Source organism: Aegilops tauschii, chromosome 1 (assembly GCF_002575655.3).
Source record: "Aegilops tauschii subsp. strangulata cultivar AL8/78 chromosome 1, Aet v6.0, whole genome shotgun sequence".
Classification (NCBI taxonomy): Eukaryota; Viridiplantae; Streptophyta; class Magnoliopsida; order Poales; family Poaceae; genus Aegilops; species Aegilops tauschii.
The window spans coordinates 75,669,543-75,692,012 of NC_053035.3; positions in this window are offsets into that span (position 1 = coordinate 75,669,543).

The window sequence follows — 22,470 nt, forward strand, 5'->3', positions numbered from 1 at the left end:
AAGATACATACAGATCTGAATGTTGCAGACCCGTTGACTAAGCCTCTTCCACGAGCAAAACATGATCAACACCAAGACTCCATGGGTGTTAGAATCATTACTATGTAATCTAGATTATTGACTCTAGTGCAAGTGTGAGACTGAAGGAAATATGCCCTAGAGGCAATAATAAAGTTGTTATTTATATTTCATTATATCATAATAAGTGTTTATTATTCATGCTAGAATTTTATTAACCAGAAACTTAGTACATGTGTGAATACATAGATAAAACAGAGTGTCCCTAGTATGCCTATACTTGACTAGCTCGTTAATCAATGATGGTTAAGTTTCCTAACCATAGACATGTATTGTCATTTGATAAACAGGATCACATCATTAGAGAACGATGTGATGGACAAGACCCATCCGTTAGCTTAGCATTATGATCGTTTAGTTTTATTGCTATTGCTTTCTTCATGACTTATACATATTCCTCTGACTATGAGATTATGCAACTCTCGAATACCGGAGGAACCCTTTGTGTGCTATCAAACGTCACAACGTAACTGGGTGATTATAAAGATGCTCTACAGGTGTCTCCGAAGGTGTTTGTTGAGTTGGCATAGATCAAGATTAGGATTTGTCACTTCGTGTATCGGAGAGGTATCTCTGGGCCCTCTCTGTTGGAAATATGCCCTAGAGGCAATAATAAAATGGTTATTATTATATTTCCTTGTTCATGATAATTGTCTATTGTTCATGCTATAATTGTGTTATCCGGAAATCGTAATACATGTGTGAATACATAGACCACAACGTGTCCCTAGTAAGCCTCTAGTTGACTAGCTCGTTGATCAACAGATAGTCATGGTTTCCTGACTATGGACATTGGATGTCATTGATAACGGGATCACATCATTAGGAGAATGATGTGATGGACAAGACCCAATCCTGAGCATAGCGCAAAGATCGTGTAGTTTGTTTGCTAGAGCTTTTCCAATGTCAAGTATCTTTTCCTTAGACCATGAGATCGTGTAACTCCCGGATGCCGTAGGAGTGCTTTGGGTGTACCAAACGTCACAACGTAACTGGGTGACTATAAAGGTACACTACAGGTATCTCTGAAAGTGTCTGTTGGGTTGACACGGATCGAGACTGGGATTTGTCACTCCCTATGACGGAGAGGTATCTCTGGGCCCACTTGGTAATGCATCATCATAATGAGCTCAATGTGACTAAGGAGTTAGCCACGGGATCATGCATTACGGTACGAGTAAAGAGACTTGCCGGTAACGAGATTGAACAAGGTATTGGGATACCGACGATCGAATCTCGGGCAAGTAACATACCGATTGACAAAGGGAACTGTATACGGGATTGATTGAATCCTCGACATCGTGGTTCATCCGATGAGATCATCGAGGAACATGTGGGAGCCAAAATGGGTATCCAGATCCCGCTGTTGGTTATTGACCGGAGAGTCGTCTCGGTCATGTCCGCATGTCTCCCGAACCCGTAGGGTCTACACACTTAAGGTTCGGTGACGCTAGGGTTGTAGAGATATTAGTATGCAGAAACCCGAAAGTTGTTCAGAGTCCCAGATGAGATCCCGGACGTCACGAGGAGTTCCGGAATGGTCCGTAGGTGAAGAATTATATATAGGAAGTCCAGTTTCGGCCACCGGGAAAGTTTCGGGGGTTATCGGTATTGTACCGGGACCACCGGAAGGGTCCCGGGGGTCCACCGGGTGGGGCCACCTATCCCGGAGGGCCCCATGGGCTGAAGTGGGAAGGGAACCAGCCCTTAGTGGGCTGGGGCGCCCCCCTTGGGCCTCCCCCTGCGCCTAGGGTTGGAAACCCTAGGGGTGGGGGGCGCCCCACTTGGCTTGGGGGGCAAGCCACCCCCTTGGCCGCCGCCCCCCTGGAGATTGGATCTCCCAGGGGCCAGCGCCCCCCCAGGGCCCCTATATATAGTGGGGGGGAGGAGGGAGGGCTGCAGCACCCTAGCCCCTGGCGCCTCCCTCTCCCTCCCGTGACACTTCTCCCTCCCGCTTGCGCTTGGCGAAGCCCTGCCGGGATCCCCGCTACTTCCACCACCACGCCGTCGTGCTGCTGCATCTCCATCAACCTCTCCTTCCCCCTTGCTGGATCAAGAAGGAGGAGACGTCGCTGCTCCATACGTGTGTTGAACGCGGAGGTGCCGTCCGTTCGGCACTCGGTCATCGGTGATTTGGATCACGACGAGTACGACTCCATCAACCCCGTTCACTTGAACGCTTCCGCTCGCGATCTACAAGGGTATGTAGATGCACTCCTTCCCTCTCGTTGCTAGTAAACTCCATAGATGGATCTTGGTGATGCGTAGAAAATTTTAAAATTCTGCAACGATCCCCAACAGTGGCATCATGAGCCAGGCCTATGCGTAGTTACTATGCACGAGTAGAACACAAGATTGTTGTGGGCGTAGATGTTGTCAATTTTTCTTGTCACTACTAGTATTATCTTGTTTCGGCGGCATTGTGGGATGAAGCGGCCCAGACCGACCTTACACGTACGCTTACGTGAGACAGGTTCCACCGACTGACATGCACTAGTTGCATAAGGTGGCTAGCGGGTGTCTGTCTCTCCCACTTTAGTCGGAACGGATTCGATGAAAAGGGTCCTTATGAAGGGTAAATAGAAATTGGCATATCATGTTGTGGTTTTACGTAGGTAAGAAACGTTCTTGCTAGAAACCTATAGAAGCCACGTAAAAACATGCAACAACAATTGGAGGACGTCTAACTTGTTTTTGCAGCATGTGCCTTGTGATGTGATATGGCTAAAAGGATGTGATGAATGAGATATATGTGATGTATGAGATTGATCATGTTCTTGTAATAGGAATCACGACTTGCATGTCGATGAGTATGACAACCGGCAGGAGCCATAGGAGTTGTCTTTATTTTTTGTATGACCTGCGTGTCATTGAATAACGCCATGTAAATTACTTTACTTTATTGCTAAACATGTTAGCCATAGAAGTAGAAGTAATCATTGGCGTGACAACTTCATGAAGACACGATGATGGAGATCATGGTGTCATGCCGGTGACGAAGATGATCATGGCGCCCCGAAGATGGAGGTCAAAGGAGCAAAATGATATTGGCCATATCATGTCACTATTTGATTGCATGTGATGTTTATCATGTTTTACATCTTATTTGCTTAGAACGACGGTAGTAAGTAAGATGATCCCTTATAATAATTTCAAGAAAGTGTTCCCCCTAACTGTGCACCGTTGCGAAGGTTCGTTGTTTCGAAGCACCACGTGATGATCGGGTGTGATAGATTCTAACGTTCGCATACAACGGGTGTTGACGAGCCTAGCATGTACAGACATGGCCTCGGAACACACGCAATACACTTAGGTTGACTTGACGAGCCTGTTAAGCATGTACAGACATGGCCTCGGAACACGGAAGACCGAAAGGTCGAGCATGAGTCATATAGAAGATACGATCAACATGAAGATGTTCACCGATGTTGACTAGTCCGTCTCACATGATGATCGGACACGGCCTAGTTAACTCGGATCATGTTTCACTTAGATGACTAGAGGGATGTCTATCTGAGTGGGAGTTCATTGAATAATTTGATTAGATGAACTTAATTATCATGAACTTAGTCTAAAATCTTTACAATATGTCTTGTAGATCAAATGGCCCACGTTGCCCTCAACTTCAACGCGTTCCTAGAGAAAACCAAGCTGAAAGATGATGGCAGCAACTATACGGACTGGGTCCGGAACCTGAGGATCATCCTCATAGCTGCCAAGAAAGATTGTGTCCTAGAAGCACCGCTAGGTGAAGCACCCATCCCAGAGAACCAAGACGTTATGAACGCTTGGCAGTCACGTGCTGATGATTACTCCCTCGTTCAGTGCGGCATGCTTTACAGCTTAGAACCGGGGCTCCAAAAGCGTTTTGAGAAACACGGAGCATATGAGATGTTCGAAGAGCTGAAAATGGTTTTCCAAGCTCATGCCCGGGTCGAGAGATATGAAGTCTCCGACAAGTTCTTCAGTTGTAAAATGGAGGAAAATAGTTCTGTCAGTGAGCACATACTCAAAATGTCTGGGTTACACAACCGCTTGTCTCAGCTGGGAGTTAATCTCCCGGATGACGCGGTCATTGACAGAATCCTTCAGTCGCTTCCACCGAGCTACAAGAGCTTTGTGATGAACTTCAATATGTAGGGGATGGAAAGACCATTCTTGAGGTATATTCAATGCTGAAATCAGCAGAGGTGGAGATCAAAAAGGAACATCAAGTGTTGATGGTGAATAAAACCACTAAGTTCAAGAAAGGCAAGGGTAAAAAGAACTTCAAGAAGGACGGCAAGGGAGTTGCCACGCCCGGTAAGCCAGTTGCCGGGAAGAAGCCAAGGAATGGACCCAAGCCTGAGACTGAGTGCTTTTATTGCAAGGGAAGTGGTCACTAGAAGCGGAACTGCCCCAAACACTTAGCGGACAAGAAGGCCGACAACACCAAAGGTATATGTGATATACATGTAATTGATGTGTACCTTACCAGTACTCGTAGTAGCTCCTGGGTATTTGATACCGGTGCGGTTGCTCATATTTGTAACTCAAAACAGGAGCTGCGGAATAAACGGAGACTGGCGAAGGATGAGGTGACGATGCGCGTCGGGAATGGTTCCAAGGTCGATGTGATCGCCGTCGGCACGCTACCTCTGCATTTACCTACGGGATTAGTTTTAAACCTCAATAATTGTTATTTAGTGCCAGCTTTGAGCATGAACATTGTATCTGGATCTCGTTTAATGCGAGATGGCTACTCATTTAAATCCGAGAATAATGGTTGTTCTATTTATATGAGAGATATGTTTTATGGTCATGCCCCGCTGGTCAATGGTTTATTCTTAATGAATCTCGAACGTGATGTTACACATATTCATAGTGTGAATACCAAAAGATGTAAAGTTGATAACGATAGTCCCACATACTTGTGGCATTGCCGCCTTGGTCACATTGGTGTCAAGCGCATGAAGAAGCTCCATGCTGATGGACTTTTAGAGTCTCTCGATTATGAATCATTTGACACATGCGAACCATGCCTCATGGGCAAGATGACCAAGACTCCGTTCTCCGGAACAATGGAACGAGCAACCAACTTATTGGAAATCATACATACTGATGTGTGCGGTCCAATGAGTGTTGAGGCTCGCGGTGGCTATCGTTATGTTCTCACTCTCACTGATGACTTGAGTAGATATGGGTATGTCTACCTAATGAAACACAAGTCTGAGACCTTTGAAAAGTTCAAGGAATTTCAGAGCGAGGTTGAGAATCAACGTGACAGGAAAATAAAGTTCCTACGATCAGATCGTGGAGGGGAATATTTAAGTCACGAATTTGGCACACACTTAAGGAAATGTGGAATAGTTTCACAACTCACGCCGCCTGGAACACCTCAGCGAAATGGTGTGTCCGAACATCGTAATCGCACTCTATTGGATATGGTGCGATCTATGATGTCTCTTACCGATCTACCGCTCTCATTTTGGGGCTATGCTTTAGAGACTGCCGCATTCACTTTAAATAGGGCTCCGTCGAAATCCGTTGAGACGACACCGTATGAATTATGGTTTGGGAAGAAACCTAAGATGTCATTTCTAAAAGTTTGGGGATGCGATGCTTATGTCAAGAAACTTCAACCTGAAAAGCTCGAACCCAAGTCGGAAAAATGCGTCTTCATAGGATACCCCAAGGAAACCATTGGGTATACCTTCTACCTCAGATCCGAAGGCAAGATCTTTGTTGCCAAGAACGGGTCCTTTCTGGAGAAAGAGTTTCTCTCGAAAGAAATAAGTGGGAGGAAAGTGGAACTTGATGAGGTGATAGTCACCCCTTCCGAACCGGAAAGTAACAGCGCGGGAAGATGTTCCTGTGGTGCCTACACCGACTGGGGAGGAAGTTAATGATGATGATCATGAAGCTTCGGATCAAGTTACTGAACTTCGTAGGTCCACAAGGACACGTTCCGCACCAGAGTGGTACGGCAACCCTGTCCTGGAAATCATGTTGTTAGACAACGGTGAACCTTCGAACTATGAAGAAGCAATGGCGGGCCCAGATTCCGACAAATGGCTAGAAGCCATGAAATCCGAGATAGAATCCATATATGAAAACGAAGTATGGACTTTGACTGACTTGCCCGATGATCGGCGAGCCATAGAAAATAAATGGATCTTTAAGAAGAAGACAGACGCGGATGGTAATGTGACCATCTATAAGGCTCGACTTGTCGCTAAGGGTTATCGACAAGTTCAAGGGGTTGACTACGATGAGACTTTCTCACCCGTAGCGAAGCTGAAGTCCGTCCGAATCATGTTAGCAATTGACGCACTCTATGATTATGAGATATGGCAAATGGACGTCAAAACGGCATTCCTTAACGGCTTTCTTAAGGAAGAATTGTATATGATGCAGCTGGAAGGTTTTGTCGATCCTAAGAATGCTAACAAGGTATGCAAGCTCCAGCGCTCAATCTTTGGGCTGGTGCAAGCATTTCGGAGTTGGAACATTCGCTTTGATGAGATGATCAAAGTGTTTGGGTTTACACAGACTTATGGAGAAGCCTGTGTTTACAAGAAAGTGAGTGGGAGCTCTGTAGAATTTCTCATATTATATGTGGATGACATACTATTGATGGGAAATGATATATAATTCTTGGAAAGTATAAAGGCCTATTTGAATAAGTGTTTTTCAATGAAGGACCTTGGAGAAGCTGCTTATATATTAGGCATCAAGATCTATAGAGATAGATCAAGACGCCTCATTGGTCTTTCACAGAGTACGTACCTTGACAAGATATTGAAGAAGTTCAATATGGATCAGTCCAAGAAGGGGTTCTTGCCTGTATTGCAAGGTGTGCAATTGAGCACGGCTCAATGCCCTACCACGGCAAAAGATAGAGAAAAGATGAGTGTCATCCCCTATGCCTCGGCCATAGGGTCTATTATGTATGCCATGCTGTGTACCAGACCTGATGTAAACCTTGCCGTAAGTTTGGTAGGAAGGTACCAAAGTAATCCCGGCATGGAACACTGGACAGCGGTCAAGAATATCCTGAAGTACCTGAAAAGGACTAAGGATATGTTTCTCGTATATGGAGGTGGCGAAGAGCTCGTCGTAAAGGGTTATGTCGACGCTAGCTTCGACACAGATCTGGATGACTCTAAGTCACAAACCGGATACGTGTATATTTTGAATGGAGGGGCAGTAAGCTGGTGCAGTTGCAAGCAAAGCGTCGTGGCGGGATCTACATGTGAAGCAGAGTACATGGCGGCCTCAGAGGCAGCGCAAGAAGCAATCTGGATGAAGGAGTTCATTACCGACCTAGGGGTGATTCCCAATGCGTCGGGCCCAATGACTCTCTTCTGTGACAACACTGGAGCTATTGCCCTTGCCAAGGAGCCCAGGTTTCACAGGAAGACCAGGCATATCAAGCGTCGCTTCAACTCCATTCATGAAAGTGTTCAAAATGGAGACATAGATATTTGTAAAGTACATACGGACCTGAATGTAGCAGATCCGTTGACTAAACCTCTCCCTAGAGCAAAACATGATCAACACCAGAACACTATGGGTGTTCGATTCATCACAATGTAACTAGATTATTGACTCTAGTGCAAGTGGGAGACTGTTGGAAATATGCCCTAGAGGCAATAATAAAATGGTTATTATTATATTTCCTTGTTCATGATAATTGTCTATTGTTCATGCTATAATTGTGTTATCCGGAAATCGTAATACATGTGTGAATACATAGACCACAACGTGTCCCTAGTAAGCCTCTAGTTGACTAGCTCGTTGATCAACAGATAGTCATGGTTTCCTGACTATGGACATTGGATGTCATTGATAACGGGATCACATCATTAGGAGAATGATGTGATGGACAAGACCCAATCCTAAGCATAGCGCAAAGATCGTGTAGTTCGTTTGCTAGAGCTTTTCCAATGTCAAGTATCTTTTCCTTAGACCATGAGATCGTGTAACTCCCGGATGCCGTAGGAGTGCTTTGGGTGTACCAAACGTCACAACGTAACTGGGTGACTATAAAGGTACACTACAGGTATCTCTGAAAGTGTCTGTTGGGTTGACACGGATCGAGACTGGGATTTGTCACTCCGTATGACGGAGAGGTATCTCTGGGCCCACTCGGTAATGCATCATCATAATGAGCTCAATGTGACTAAGGAGTTAGCCACGGGATCATGCATTACGGTACAAGTAAAGAGACTTGCCGGTAACGAGATTGAACAAGGTATTGGGATACCGACGATCGAATCTCGGGCAAGTAACATACCGATTGACAAAGGGAATTGTATACGGGATTGATTGAATCCTCGACATCGTGGTTCATCCGATGAGATCATCGAGGAACATGTGGGAGCCAACATGGGTATCCAGATCCCGCTGTTGGTTATTGACCGGAGAGTCGTCTCGGTCATGTCTGCATGTCTCCTGAACCCGTAGGGTCTACACACTTAAGGTTCGGTGATGCTAGGGTTGTAGAGATATTAGTATGCGGAAACCCGAAAGTTGTTCGGAGTCCCGGATGAGATCCCGGATGTCACGAGGAGTTCCGGAATGGTCCGGAGGTGAAGAATTATATATAGGAAGTCCAGTTTCGGCCACCGGGAAAGTTTCGGGGGTTATCGGTATTGTAACGGGACCACCGGAAGGGTCCCGGGGGTCCACCGGGTGGGGCCACCTATCCCGGAGGGCCCCATGGGCTGAAGTGGGAAGGGAACCAACCCTTAGTGGGCTGGGGCGCCCCCCTTGGGCCTCCCCCTGCGCCTAGGGTTGGAAACCCTAGGGGTGGGGGACGCCCCACTTGGCTTGGGGGGCAAGCCACCCCCTTGGCCGCCGCCCCCCTGGAGATTGGATCTCCCAGGGGCCGGCGCCCCCCCAGGGCCCCTATATATAGAGGGGGGAGGGAGGGCTGCAGCACCCTAGCCCCTGGCGCCTCCCTCTCCCTCCCGTGACACTTCTCCCTTCCGCTTGCGCTTGGCGAAGCCCTGCCGGGATCCCCGCTACTTCCACCACCACGCCGTCGTGCTGCTGGATCTCCATCAACCTCTCCTTCCCCCTTGCTGGATCAAGAAGGAGGAGACGTCGCTGCTCCGTACGTGTGTTGAACGCGGAGGTGCCGTCCGTTCGGCACTCGGTCATCGGTGATTTGGATCACGACGAGTACGACTCCATCAACCCCGTTCACTTGAACGCTTCCGCTCGCGATCTACAAGGGTATGTAGATGCACTCCTTCCCTCTCGTTGCTAGTAAACTCCATAGATGGATCTTGGTGATGCGTAGAAAATTTTAAAATTCTGCAACGATCCCCAACACTCTCGGTAATGCACATCACTATAAGCCTTGCAAGCAATGTGACTAATGAGTTAGTTGCGGGATGATGCATTACGGAACGAGTAAAGAGACTTGCCGGTAACGAGATTGAACTAGGTATGATGATACCGACGATCAAATCTCGACGAGTAACATACCGATGACAAAGGGAACAACGTATGTTGTTATGCGGTTTGACCGATAAAGATCTTCGTAGAATATGTAGGAACCAATATGAGCATCCAGGTTCCGCTATTGGTTATTGACAGGAGATGTGTCTCGGTCATGTCTACATAGTTCTCGAACCCGTAGGGTCCGCACGCTTAACGTTCGATGACGATTTGTATTATGAGTTGTGTGTTTTGGTGACCGAAGTTTGTTTGGAGTCCCGGATGAGATCACAGACATGACGAGGAGTCTCGAAATGGTCGATAGGTAAAGATTCATATATTGGAAGGTTGTATTCGGACATCGGAATGGTTTCGAGTGATTTGGGTATTTTACCGGAGTACCAAGGGGTTACCGGAAACCCGTGGAAGTATTCGGCCAACATGGGCCTAAGGGAGAAGAGAGGGAAGCCCGTGGGGGGTGGCTACGCGCTCCCTCCTAGGGAGTCCGAATAGGACAAGGAGGAGGGGGAGGCGCCCCCTTCCCTTTCCCTCTCCCTCTCCTTCCTATCCCCTTCGGTGGAGAAAGGAAAGGGGGGGGGGGGGCGAATCCTACTTGGACTAGGAGTCCAAGTAGGACTCCCCCATGGCGCGCCCCTCCTGGCCGCCGGCCTCTGTCCCCCCTACTTTATATACGTGGGCAGGGGGCACCCCAAAGGCACACCAATAGTTCTCTTAGCCGTGTGCGGTGCCCCCCTCCACAGTTTACTCCTCCTGTCATAGAGTCGTAGTGCTTAGGCGAAGCCCTGCGCGGATCACATCACCATCACCGTCGCCACGCCGTCTTGATGACGGAACTCTCCCTCGACCCTCTACTGGATCAAGAGTTCGAGGGACGTCATCGAGCTGAATGTGTGCTGAACACGGAGGTGCCGTACGTTCGATACTTGGATCGTGAAGACGTTCGACTACATCAACCGCGTTAACATAACGCTTCCGCTTTTGGTCTATGAGGGTACGTGGACACACTCTCCCCCTCTAGTTGCTATGCATCTCCTGGATAGATCTTGCGTGATCGTGGGATTTTTTTGAAATTGCATGCTATGTTCCCCAACAGCCGGCGCCACACTACACGGAGCCGACATGTACAAGTTCGGCGCCGTGCTACATGGAGCCGACCTATGATGGGCCCACAGAAATCCTAAGGGTCAGATTTTCTTGGCTCCACATAGTATGGCGCCGAACTTTTACATCTCGGCACCATGTAGTGTGGCGTCGACATGTACAACTTCGGCGCCATGCTATGTGGCGCCGACCGCCAGATTCCAAATTAGTTTTGCCCAAGGGCCAGATGTGCCTCAAGTCGCTCAAAAGGGCCAGATTTGTCAAAAAATACACAACATATTGACTACTGCATAGGCAAGAAGACACGAAGGTGAGAGTCGAGATGACATTTTGAACATGGGTCGATATTCTTAGCCACCTGATCAATGGACTCCCTCGAAAACAAAAGCAAGGATATCACTGTCGTCTATCTATCTTATAACCTCTAAAAGTCAACACCGAGGCGCCAGGGTTCCCGACCCTCACAAGGCCAAATAAAATCACCGACCCAAGGGTTCCTGCCCGATGTTTTCCGTCCAATATGTTTTGTAAAAATGTTCCCTCATAATTTCTTGCATCATACGTGAACCTTTTATTAGTGGGTCATATGTGAATATTGTTGATAATAATGCATGAAGAAAATTAGGTTATAGTTGGTCGTCGAGCAAGAAGCGTGATCCGCGTGACATATGGTGTCTACCTTGGATCTAGAAGAGAGAGAAAAGATGGACAGTTGTAATTGGCTGTACAATCAACGACCCGTGGGAGGCGAAGCCTAGCCAATCGTAGCTCTCTTGCCTGTGCATGCGTAAATATATTCATCAGCCCGCGTAACCAGTTTGAGATGCGTCCCGCGCAACGAATTTGAGATGCGTCCTATGCAACTCTTGCTTTTCCCGCCCGCCGAAATATTAGAGTTATCCCGCACGCGGGGCCAAGAGAATGGTGAAAGAGAGATCTTTCAAATAAAACAAAAAAACCCACCCAAACAAAGCAGGCCCGCCGCTTCTGTCTTCTCTCCCCCAACTCCTTTCACGACCACACCAAGCCGCTGCCGCCGACCACCGTCGTCTCGCCCAACCCCGGCCTCCACTCCGCCGCCGTCGGCCCCTCCCCCGCTCACGCTGGACGCAGATGCGCTTGAGCTGCTCAACCCACGGCCAGATTCGCTCTCCCTCCGTCCCTGCCCGCGCCGGAAACCCTAGCCGCCGGCCGTGGCGACCGACCGCAGGGCGCAGGCACATGGCTCAGCTCAATGACATTGCTTGGTATGAATCCCTACCCCCCTCATCCTCTTCTCTCCCTCTTTGACGCCATCTCGTTTCGTCTCGTCTCTGTAGGTAGGCGCCATGGAGTGGAGCTTCCTCTGCTCGGGACGCCATGGATCTTGTGCTCGTCAAGGTCCTTCTTCCTCCAGCACGAGGACAAGCAGCAGCAGCAGCATCAAGGTCCGCCCCGCTCTCTCGATTTGCTCTTCTTCCATCCCCTTCCCTTCCATCCCTTTTCCTGATCGCAGTTCCAATTTGATGCGGTTTCCTCATGCAGGTGGACAAAAAGGACCTCGTCTCCGCTCCATGGCAGTTGCTCGCCGCCCGACCGGCCGTCCATGCTGCCAAAGATCACCGGCGTCAGCAGGGCCACCAACAACATCGTATTCCGCTTCTTCCTGTCCTCCGGCATCCTCGTCCGCTACTGAAGGTACTCACTCGTTCACCTCTCCTTGTTGCCCCCGAAATGCCCACCCTTTTCTTCCTTGCACTTTACATTATGACGAAATCCTCAAATGGGGAGATGAGAGGCTCGTTAACCTCTACGGTTGGTTTCTTTGACTGCCATGAACAGTAATGGTATCAAACAGTTTTGTGTGTGCGTGCATGTGACTCCTGGTACCCTATACCCCCACATTTGTGCTTTGACCTTTTAGGCCCTGTTCGGTTCACAACTTTTCTACAGGAACCGTATGGAATTTTTTACCAAACGGGGCCTTGTTGTTTCAACTTTGTTCAAAGTGATTTCCTTCTGAGTATTTCATCATTTGGTTAAACATGATGGATCTTGATCTTATGTGTCGAAATGTGGAGGCATTTACTACACTCTCTGTTCCTAAATGTAAGATGTTTTTTGCAGTTCATGAAACTTCCATGATATTTCATTAATACATTTTTGGGTTTACACACAACTAAGTGTTGCTTCCTTTATTGTCAATGTTAACTTAGAGGAGATTTGTTCTGCTGTTGACCAGACGGTTGAGTTTCAAGAACACTTTTAATGGAGTGGACAACTAGAATTTCTCATTTTCTTACAGAGCCTGCTTGTGTTACTAGCGATACACTTCATTTGGAGCCTAGCTGTATTGTTGTACTAGATTTTATTTTACACAACAACTAGTATTTGTCATGGCACTGCTGTTAAGTTATTCCACTCTTGATACTTGGGGTATTAGATTACTTTATTACTTTTGATTTCTGGCTTGCAGATATGTTGGTGATAATGCAAAAGCATAACCTTCTTTTTTTAGTCATATTGTAACTGAATTTTGGTGGATGGATGCTTTGTCTTGATGTTGGTATCACTCTTGAGGCTGGCTGTGTGTGATCTAAAGCCAATTTTCATCCCAATTTGTATAGGCTTGGGTCTGTTCTTAGTTTTAGTCCTGGGAGTATGGTTCTCTAGAACATGTTTCTTGAATTGCAGAATCTCAGTTTGCAAGTAGATCATGGTACTGCGTGCACAGTTGGACCTGGAACACTCGACTCTCATTTGGCAACATCATATTTGCTTTTGTGGAAGTAGCTTATGTTCAGTTTTAGACTGGTTCTGTGACCTGTTATGTGGTTCTAGATTGACATCTCTTTTTTGAACTAGCTAGCTAGTCGTCTGGCTAGATTGTTAGGGAACGTTTGGTTCGCTAGCTCACCTAGCTTAGCTGGGCTAGTTTTTTCTAGCCGGCTCTGGCTAGAGTCGTCAAAAGCAAGCCTGGTTCTTTGGATGAGTAGCAATTAAAGCGTTAACTACCCACGATACGTGCTCTTGCCTATGCGGGAGAGCCAAATTGGCTCGCCTCCATCGGCAAGCTTTTCGTGGCAGTTGCAGGCTAGATTGCCCTTAAAGGCTAGTTTTATTTTCCTTACCAAATAGCTATCCTTTCCTAGCAAGGCTAGGGCCTGCCCTTGCCTAGGATCCAAACGTACCCTTAGTCTCCTAGGTAGAAGAACTACTTGCCCTGCGGATTACATGTGAAACGGCCAGATCATACTTGCATATATATGTTTCTTCCCTGTCATGTTTACTAAATTCCTTGCCTTGATTTGATTTATTTTTCCAGAAGGTGGAACCAAGGAACCAGGCCTGTGCTCCTCGTTGTCCTCGACCACCAAGGATGCAGGCCCCCAGCCTTGGTTCTTCTGCGACTACCGCACCAACCTCGGCGCCCAACCCCCTAGAGCCACCGACAGTCCCGACTCCCAAGGTCCGATCCGCCTCACGTCTCTCTCTATATTATATTAGCCTTGCTGGACAGTCGATGAGATGATACTTCTTTTACCTGCAGAGGCAAGCGCTTTAGTACATGGTGTGATGACTTGTGCTCCCATGGCTCCATCCTAGGCTACAACTACATTAGGTGAGTCCCAGGCTTCGCCTTCCTCTTCATGCTCTGGGAACTAGCTTTCATGCTATGGCCATTATGTGCTCTACTCTGGCCATCGAGCCGATAGATATAGTGCTTGTGGTCTGTGGTGGTTGTTAGTGGCCAATGGTCCTTTCTTTTTACAATTGACATATTTAGGCTTAGTAATATGCTCTCTTAATGATCATGGCTTTGGTTTGTGGATGGTTAGGCCCTGATTAACTGGAGGTTTATCATCTTTGTTCCAAGATTTTGCTTGCTCTGCTCTGCTCTAACCCGATCCTTGTGTTGGTACTTGAACCATCTCATTGTGATTACCTAAAATTTATGATACTGGGTAGAGATTGGTTGGTCCTGATCAAAGCTTTGCCTCTAGAGGAATTGCTCTCTTTATTTGAAAATGATTGATTGACGCTGTATAGGGCATTCATGATGTAATAGTGATTTAATATCGAACCTCAGTTTGATAAGATGATTATTTTTCTATTTGGAGTAGCAGGTGCCCACCAGTTCAATGGATGACATCGACGACCGGGACATGCGCCCAAGCTGACAAGGACATCGTCGAGTCCGACAACAATCTCTACTATGAGCTCGTCCACCACGACTCCCCACAGAAGGTCGATCCCTCTTTACTGTGAGGTTTTTGTTCAAGTTATCGCGCCTCTGCTGCAGCCTAGTTTTTGAACTAAACCAGATGCAGAAAATTATCACCTTTGGCAAAGAAAGTGTCACATTTCACAACTTAATTCACATACTAGCTCATGTAGTATTTTTTTCTAAGAACCAATCCTGCTTTCTAAATTGGGTCTATGGTTTTTGGGGGTGTCTATTCATTGCTTCCCTTGTTGGTGTTGTCCGTTTGTACAGTTTTTTCTTAACCTCTTGCTCAACAAGATTGTTAATGATCACTGATGAGTAGTACAGTTTTCTAATATTTTTATATATGCTGTAGCAATAGATTTCCCCTACAAGCAATTCTATTATGCTTCAGAAATGCTACTGTTTCTGTCTTCTGATCTTGTAGTAGTGTAGGTCTGGTTATGCATGATTTGCTTTTTGTTCATGGGAGTGTTTTTTCTTAGGCGTGGAGTTAAAATTATGGTAGGCAATGCATGTGTAGAAAAAGTGCTATCGTTTTCTTGGAATCTATCTATATATGTGTTGTGCTTTAGTGCAAGATTAAATTCCCTAGTGTTAAACATGTACCTTAGGGGCTTAAATTTTTTCAGGTTGGTCGTTGCTTAAAAGAGTCCTTGCACCTGCAGAGGCAAACAATGTGCCTTCTAGCACCTTATGCCCTGCAACCTTCGATACCCGACCATGATGTAAATAGTCCCTGCACTTGGCCTTAGAAGAGCTCTTGCCACACATCATTTGTCATTCTGTAGAGCCTTCTGTTAGGATTTCCGGGTTGACGACAAATTATGACTTTTTTTCTTTCTTTAACAAATGCCATGGTTTTGTCATTCTGTAGAGCGCTCTATTAAATGAATTGACGAATGAAAGTTCCATGTTGTAGGTAGGACCAGTAACTAATGCTAGCACCTTATGCTCTGTTTTAGCTCAGCTCCTTTGGACAGGTGGTCACAACTCACAATTTAAAGACTTCTTTTACCTGCAGAGGCAAGCGATGTGCTTCAGTACATGGTGTGATGACTTGTGCTCCCATGGCTGCCTCCTAGGCTACAACAACATTAGGTGAGTCCCTGGATTCACCTTCCTCTTCATGCTCTATAAACTAGCTTTAATGCTCTTGCCATTAAGTGCTCTGCTCTGGCCATTGAGCCGATAGATATAGTGCTTGTGGTCTGTGCTGGTGTCAGTGGCCTATGGTGCTTTGTTTTTACTACTGACATATTCAGGCTTAGTAATATGGTTAATGGTCATGGCTTTGGTTTGTGGACGGGTAGGCCCTGATTGACTGGAGGTTTATCATCTTTGTTCCAAGATTTTGCTTGCTCTGCTCTGCTCTAACCCCATGTCTTGTATTTGTACTTGAAGCAGCTCATTGTGATTACCTAAAATTGATGAGCTAGTTGGTTGGCTTCTTGTACAATGACATGGATCAGCTCTTGCTTATGTTGAAAGAAAGAATATTGAAGTTGGTTGTCTAGTCTTTATTAGGGTGTTACATACTCCCTCTGTTCCTAAATATAAGTCTTTTTAGAGATTTCAATAGGAACTACATTTTTTCCGATAAAGATATGAACTACATATGGATGTATATGGACATATCTTAGAGTGTAGATTCACTCATTTTGCTCCGTATGTAGCCATATTGAAATCTTGAAAAAGACTTGTATTTAGGAATGGAGGGAGTATATCTGAAGTCAAACTATATGGGCTCTGGACTGCTATACTTCTCCAAATCCCGCATTTGAAAAAAAACTAGACCTTGCGGAGCCTAAGGCTCAAACGTGGGTGGCAGGCTGGACATGTTGTGTGTCACTGGCTAACTGGCTGACGCCCAGTTTCCTAAACGCCCACATTTGTGCTTTGATGTTTTAGGCCCTGTTCGGTTCACAGGTTTTCTACAGGTTTCCCATGGAAAATTTTCATGTGAAGTCTGTACGGTTTCCTTAGGAAAGGGAAGGTTTCCTACATGTTTTTAGGGGAAACATAACATCCATATTAAGACCAAAGGAAGCCTGTAGGGTTTCCAGTTTGCATTCCACCTATGGCTTTTTCCGTTCCTTTGTTTTGCACTTCCATGTACCAAACGGGGCCTTATTGTTTCAACATTGTTCAAAGTGATTTCCAACCGAGTCTTTCATCATTTGGTTAAACATGATGGATATTGATCTTATGTGTTGATTAAAACGTTCACTGGAGGCATTTTCAGTACACCCTCTGTTCCTAAATGTAAGATGTTTTTGCAGTTCAGTTTGAACTGCAAAAATGTCTTACATTTAGGAACGGCGGTAGGCCGGTAGTATTATATCACATAGTTGTCACCTGTAGACGGCTCTCTTGAGCTAAAGATCTTATTTTTACTACCTTTTTTGAGCTATGACTTTCTTCCTTCACGAATAGTTTTATTAACTCTGTTGTTATATGTGGCAGAGAGGTTACTTGCAGCGAACAAGCCAACATCTTCGAAGCATAGGCTTTTTGCCACTGCTCCGCCAACCCAAGGGCTTCAAAACGGTGGTTTTGGCCTTTTGCCCGTGGGAACGTCTCAGGACAGATGCAACATGCACTACTAGAATTTGGCATTTTGCCGTCTGCCAACTCTTTGCCGTCTGCCAGCTGATGGTAAAGAGCTTTTTTGTCGTCCGCTTCCACAAAGCGGACGGCAAAGAAAGTGCAGATGGCAAAAAGAATATTTGCCGTCAGCTGCTTTTTTGCTGTCAGCCAGCTAACGGCAAAGACCTAGAAGGCAGATGGCAAAGAGCTAGGTGGGCCCCACAGGGCACGGCGTGGGTCAGATTCTTTGCCGTCCGCCTAGTCTTTGCCGTCCGCCTAGTTTTTTCCGTCTGCCTTCTGGACAAATGGCCCAGTTAACGGCCGTCTCCCCCTCCTATGCGTGCTCTCTGTCTCTCCGGCCCCACCCCTCTTGCTCCGCCCTCTCTCCCTCACCCCGCCCCCAACTCACCCGTGCCCGCACCGCCGCCGTCGAGCACCGCCGCCCCACCTCGCCGCAGCACCACCCCGACGCCCCGGAGCCTTGCGGCCCCGTCGCCACCACCGCCCGGCGCCCCCTCCGCTCGGCCAGCGCCACCCCACCGCCGCCCCACCCCGCCGCCCCGGAGCCCTGCGGCCCCGTCGCCACCACGGCCCGACGCCCCCTCCACCCGGCCAGCGCCACCCCGCCGCCTCGGAGCCTTGTGGCCCCGTCGCCACCATCGCCCGGCGCCCCCTTCGCCCGGCCAGCGTCCCTCCGCCGCCGAGCAACCCCGCCGCCCGGCGCCCCTGGGCGTGCCGCAGGCCGTCCCACCCCTGCCGCAGGTGAGGCCCGGCCGCACCCCTCTATTTCTCTTTTTTGTTTTTGTTTTTTTCTTCTGTTTTTTTAGTTTAGATTACTTTTAGTTTTGTTTTAGATTTAGTTTAGATTACTGTTAGTTTGGTTTTATATTTAGTTTAGTTTAGATTACTTTTAGTTTGGTCTTAGGTTTAGTTTAGTTTTAGGTTTATGTTTAGTAATGAAAAAAACTAAGAATAATTAGAAGAAGAGGAGGAGAAGAAGAATAGCTAGGTTTAGGTGTAGTTTTTTCCTGTTTTGTTTTAGGTTAATTAGTGCTAGGTTTAAGAAGAGGAAAAAGGAGAAGAAGAAGAAGAAGAAGAAGAAGAAGAGAAGAAAGAAAGAAGAAGAAAGCTAGAGGAGAGGAGGAGAAAAAGAAGACCACCGACACCCCGACCCCGACCACCGACACCCCGACACCTGACACCCCGACCACCGACCCCGACACCCTGATACCCCGACAATCGACACCCGACCCCCACCCCGACCCCCGACCCTGACACCCTGACACCACACCCCGACCCCGACCCTGACACCCCCCGCCACCCTGACACCACACCCCGACCCCAACCCCGACCACCGACACCCCGACCCCGACACCCCGACACCCTGAGACCCCGACAATCGACACCCCGACCCCCCACCCGACCCCGACAATGATGATGATGCATTTAATGATCCCGGAGCATATATAGACGATTCAGAGTACTATTAGTAACGTGAGCTTTCAATTTTTTATTATGTTCATGATGATGAAACACTTAAATTATATACATGTTATTCATGTCAGGTATCCAAATTTTTTATGTTGTACTAATTTTGTTTACTTTTTGTCATTGCAAGGTGTTGACAGGATGGTGGGCAAGGGTCCAGAGCGCCCCGAGCCTCCTGCGAGCGCTACTGGGAGGGGTGGTTCCATTATTCCAGCCCAGCCCCTCCAAAAAGCGCTGCTAGACAGTATGCAGACAGCTGCGGCGGGCGCTTCTTCTTTGGCTGGGAGAGGTCAGGGGAGGATGAAGAAGGCTGCTAGAGGTGGACGTGGTAGCGGGAGAGGTAGGAAGGCTGCTACGCCTTCCTCGCCGCCACCCTCAGCTGATGCACCTAACCACGTGGACCTGTCTCGGACTCTGGTCCATGAGCCTCCGGTCACCGATCCTTAGCCCTACCACACTCGGGTCACCGATCCTTCGCTCCATCAGACTCGTGTCATCGATTCTTCACCCCACGTGAGTCCGGTCCAAGAGTCTTCGTCCCAGAAGACTCCGGTCCCGAAGTCTTCGTCCTAGAAGACTCCGATCTCGGAGTCTTCTTCCCACGAGATTCCGGAGGCTAGTGGACGTACTGATGGTAGCGAGGACACCTTTTCTGATGATAGCTACAGCGACGACGAGCTGGTTGAGAAGGGCAAGAAGGTCTACAAGCGTGGTTGTACAAAGCTCCCGCCCGTGCCGGCGACCCCCGACCAGAGGTGGTTGATTGCGCCTAAAGGGTTGAAGTAAGTGCATTTAATATTTTTTAACCTTTTGCCTTCATGTTCCTTCAAATTAATATCTAATGTGTTGGCCTTATCATACTGCAGGGGCTGGGTACACCCCTGTGATGTCCGCAAGCCTAACCAGGTCCTTGGTGTGATTTGCCGGCAGCACTTCCCTGGGTGGGTCACGTTGCTCGATGAGGGTCAGTTTCCACAGCTAGCACTGAGCTGGGAGCTGTACTCGGTTGCCCCGGCCCCGCCAGGGGAGATGGTTGCCGGTGTCTTGTGCGAGACGGTGGCCGACATGGTGTTTCGTCAGTTTTGGGTAATTTCTCCTTTACAGAATTAAAAGTCAACACTACCTAGTGATTGTACTAATCAGTGTTGTCTTGTTTGATTGCAGAACTTCTACAGGGTTTCAGAGGGAGAGCAGGAGGCCGCGTCTATGGTTGTCGAAACCGAGTGCAAGCGCCTACTTCAGAACTTACGGCACGAGGCTCGGGTGCAGGCCGTTCGAGACTACTACGCCTCGAAGGGTATTAGGAGGGCCAAGCAGAAGTGTCGCGGCAAGTTTCTGATAAGGAGAAGTACATGCAGGTAATTACCTATTCTTAAGGTCTTGAACTTAGTTTTCTTAATTTAATTCGTAGGCGTAGCGCTGAAATTTCTCTTGACTAACTTAGGTGCCCCCGAGATGGTGTGTGGATAAGATGGACTGTTGGGAGGCGTTGGTGGATGCGTGGTGCTCTCCCGAATGGCTAGTCGAACAACAGAGTGCGAAGGATAAGCGCGACCAAATGGAAGGTGTGCCACACCATCAAGGGAACTCCAACCTGTTTGAGTACGGGAATAACTGGGTATGTGGTTTGGTACATGATTCATGCAATTTCATTCTTCATGCTAGCATTTATCCCTTCCAAAATGACTTAATATGCTTAGTTAGTTAAAAAATGGCATAACTACCTTGGATAGTTCATTTATGACATATTTAGCTCCAAAAAGACATAATAACCTTAGATAGCTCTATAAAATGACTTAATATGCTTTAGTTAGTTAAAAAATGGCATAACTACCTTCGATAGCTCAATAACGACCTAAACTAATCTTAGCTAGTTCATTCATGACATAATTAGCTATAAAATGACATAATAACCTTAGATAGCTCTATAAAATGACTTAATATGCCAAGGTTAGTTAAAAAATGGCATAACTACCTTCGATAGGTCAATAACGACCTAAACTAATCTTAGCTAGTTCATTCATGACATAATTAGCTCTAAAATGACATAATAACCTTGGATAGCTCAATAATGACATAATTAGCATACTTTGGTAAAAAATGGCATAATAATCTTGGTTACCTCGAAAATGACCTAAACTTAGCTTATTTTCCTCGAAAATGACATAATAACCTTTCTTAGCTCCAAAATGACCTATTTACATAGCAATATCATTCTTCATGCTAGCTTGAGCCCTTAACTAATATTTTGTTGCTCTCTCTCAGGCGCACCACCACAAGAAGCCTGTGCCAAGTCTGTTCGACCTCTATGGCATGGCCCATATGGCCCCGTACAAGAAGGCCAAGCCATTCATGGAGTCTGACCTAGATCATCTAGAGAGCTTCACCAACATCTCCTCCCACCACAAGCTTGTGAAGTACAAGACGAGGGGAAGGCGAGGAAAGGGGAGGACTTTAACCCGAGCCAGGATCCTTTTGATACAGAGCTGGTGATGATATCTGGTGGCGGGAGGTCCCATGGCTCTCAAGCCATTAGTGATGGACTGATACGTTGTCCTAAGACTCTCCCGTAGATCGAGAAGCGCCTGAGTAGCTCTGATCCTGAGATAACACCTCGTGCACGGCTCGCGGAGCTCGCCATGGCGGTTAGTTATATGGACTCTCTCACCTTTCCTCCATTACATTGTGTGTGCGTCCGTCGATGATTACAATGCTAACGAGTAGTGGTGTGTTGCAGGCATTGGTTGAGAAAGAGAGATTGAAGACCCAGGCGCTTTTGGAGGAGGCAAAAAGGGAGGCGGCGGAGAGGGAGAGGGAGATGGAGGAGAGGACGACTAAGCTGTTGGAGGAGGAGAGGAACCGGAACGACAACGCTAACCGGGCCCTATACGAGCTCATTGTGGTACGTTTCTTGTGCATATTTAGCCCAATCATGCACGTAATGTTCGCATTACTATCTAATATGACTGACTCGTGAGAACCAAATGTGTAGATCATGTGCGAGAAAAACGGTCAGGCCCCTCCGCCGATGCTCCAGATTGCTCCGGCGACCACGGTGAGTTTGATTTGAATGGTCGTTAGTTACTACTATTCACATTTCAGTTTGCGAACTTGCTAACGAGACATTATTGGAAATGATCTTTGGTGCAGCATGGCTCCCGACAACCATCGACCAATCCTTCTGCGTCTGCCAATGCTGGAACCCCGACCGGTCCTTCACCTCCGTCTGGCACTGGCGCAGCCCCGACCATTCCTACACCTCCGTGATAACGGTATTTTTCTTCTTATTTAGCCTGTTTAGTCCATTTTTGACATAATTTAGCCTATTTAGTCCACAAATGACATAATAAGATGAAGAAAATCAAGGAAGAGGAAGGAAAGAAGGAATAGGAAGAAAAGAAGAAGAAGAAGACTAGAAGAAGCGTTCTTCTTCTTCTAGTCTTCTTCTTCTTTTAGTTTTCTTCTTCTTCTCCAAAATGAAGTTAGCTCTAAGTTATATCAAAAATGGCATAATATGCTTAGTTAGGTCAAAAATGGCATAATTAGCTAGGTAAGCT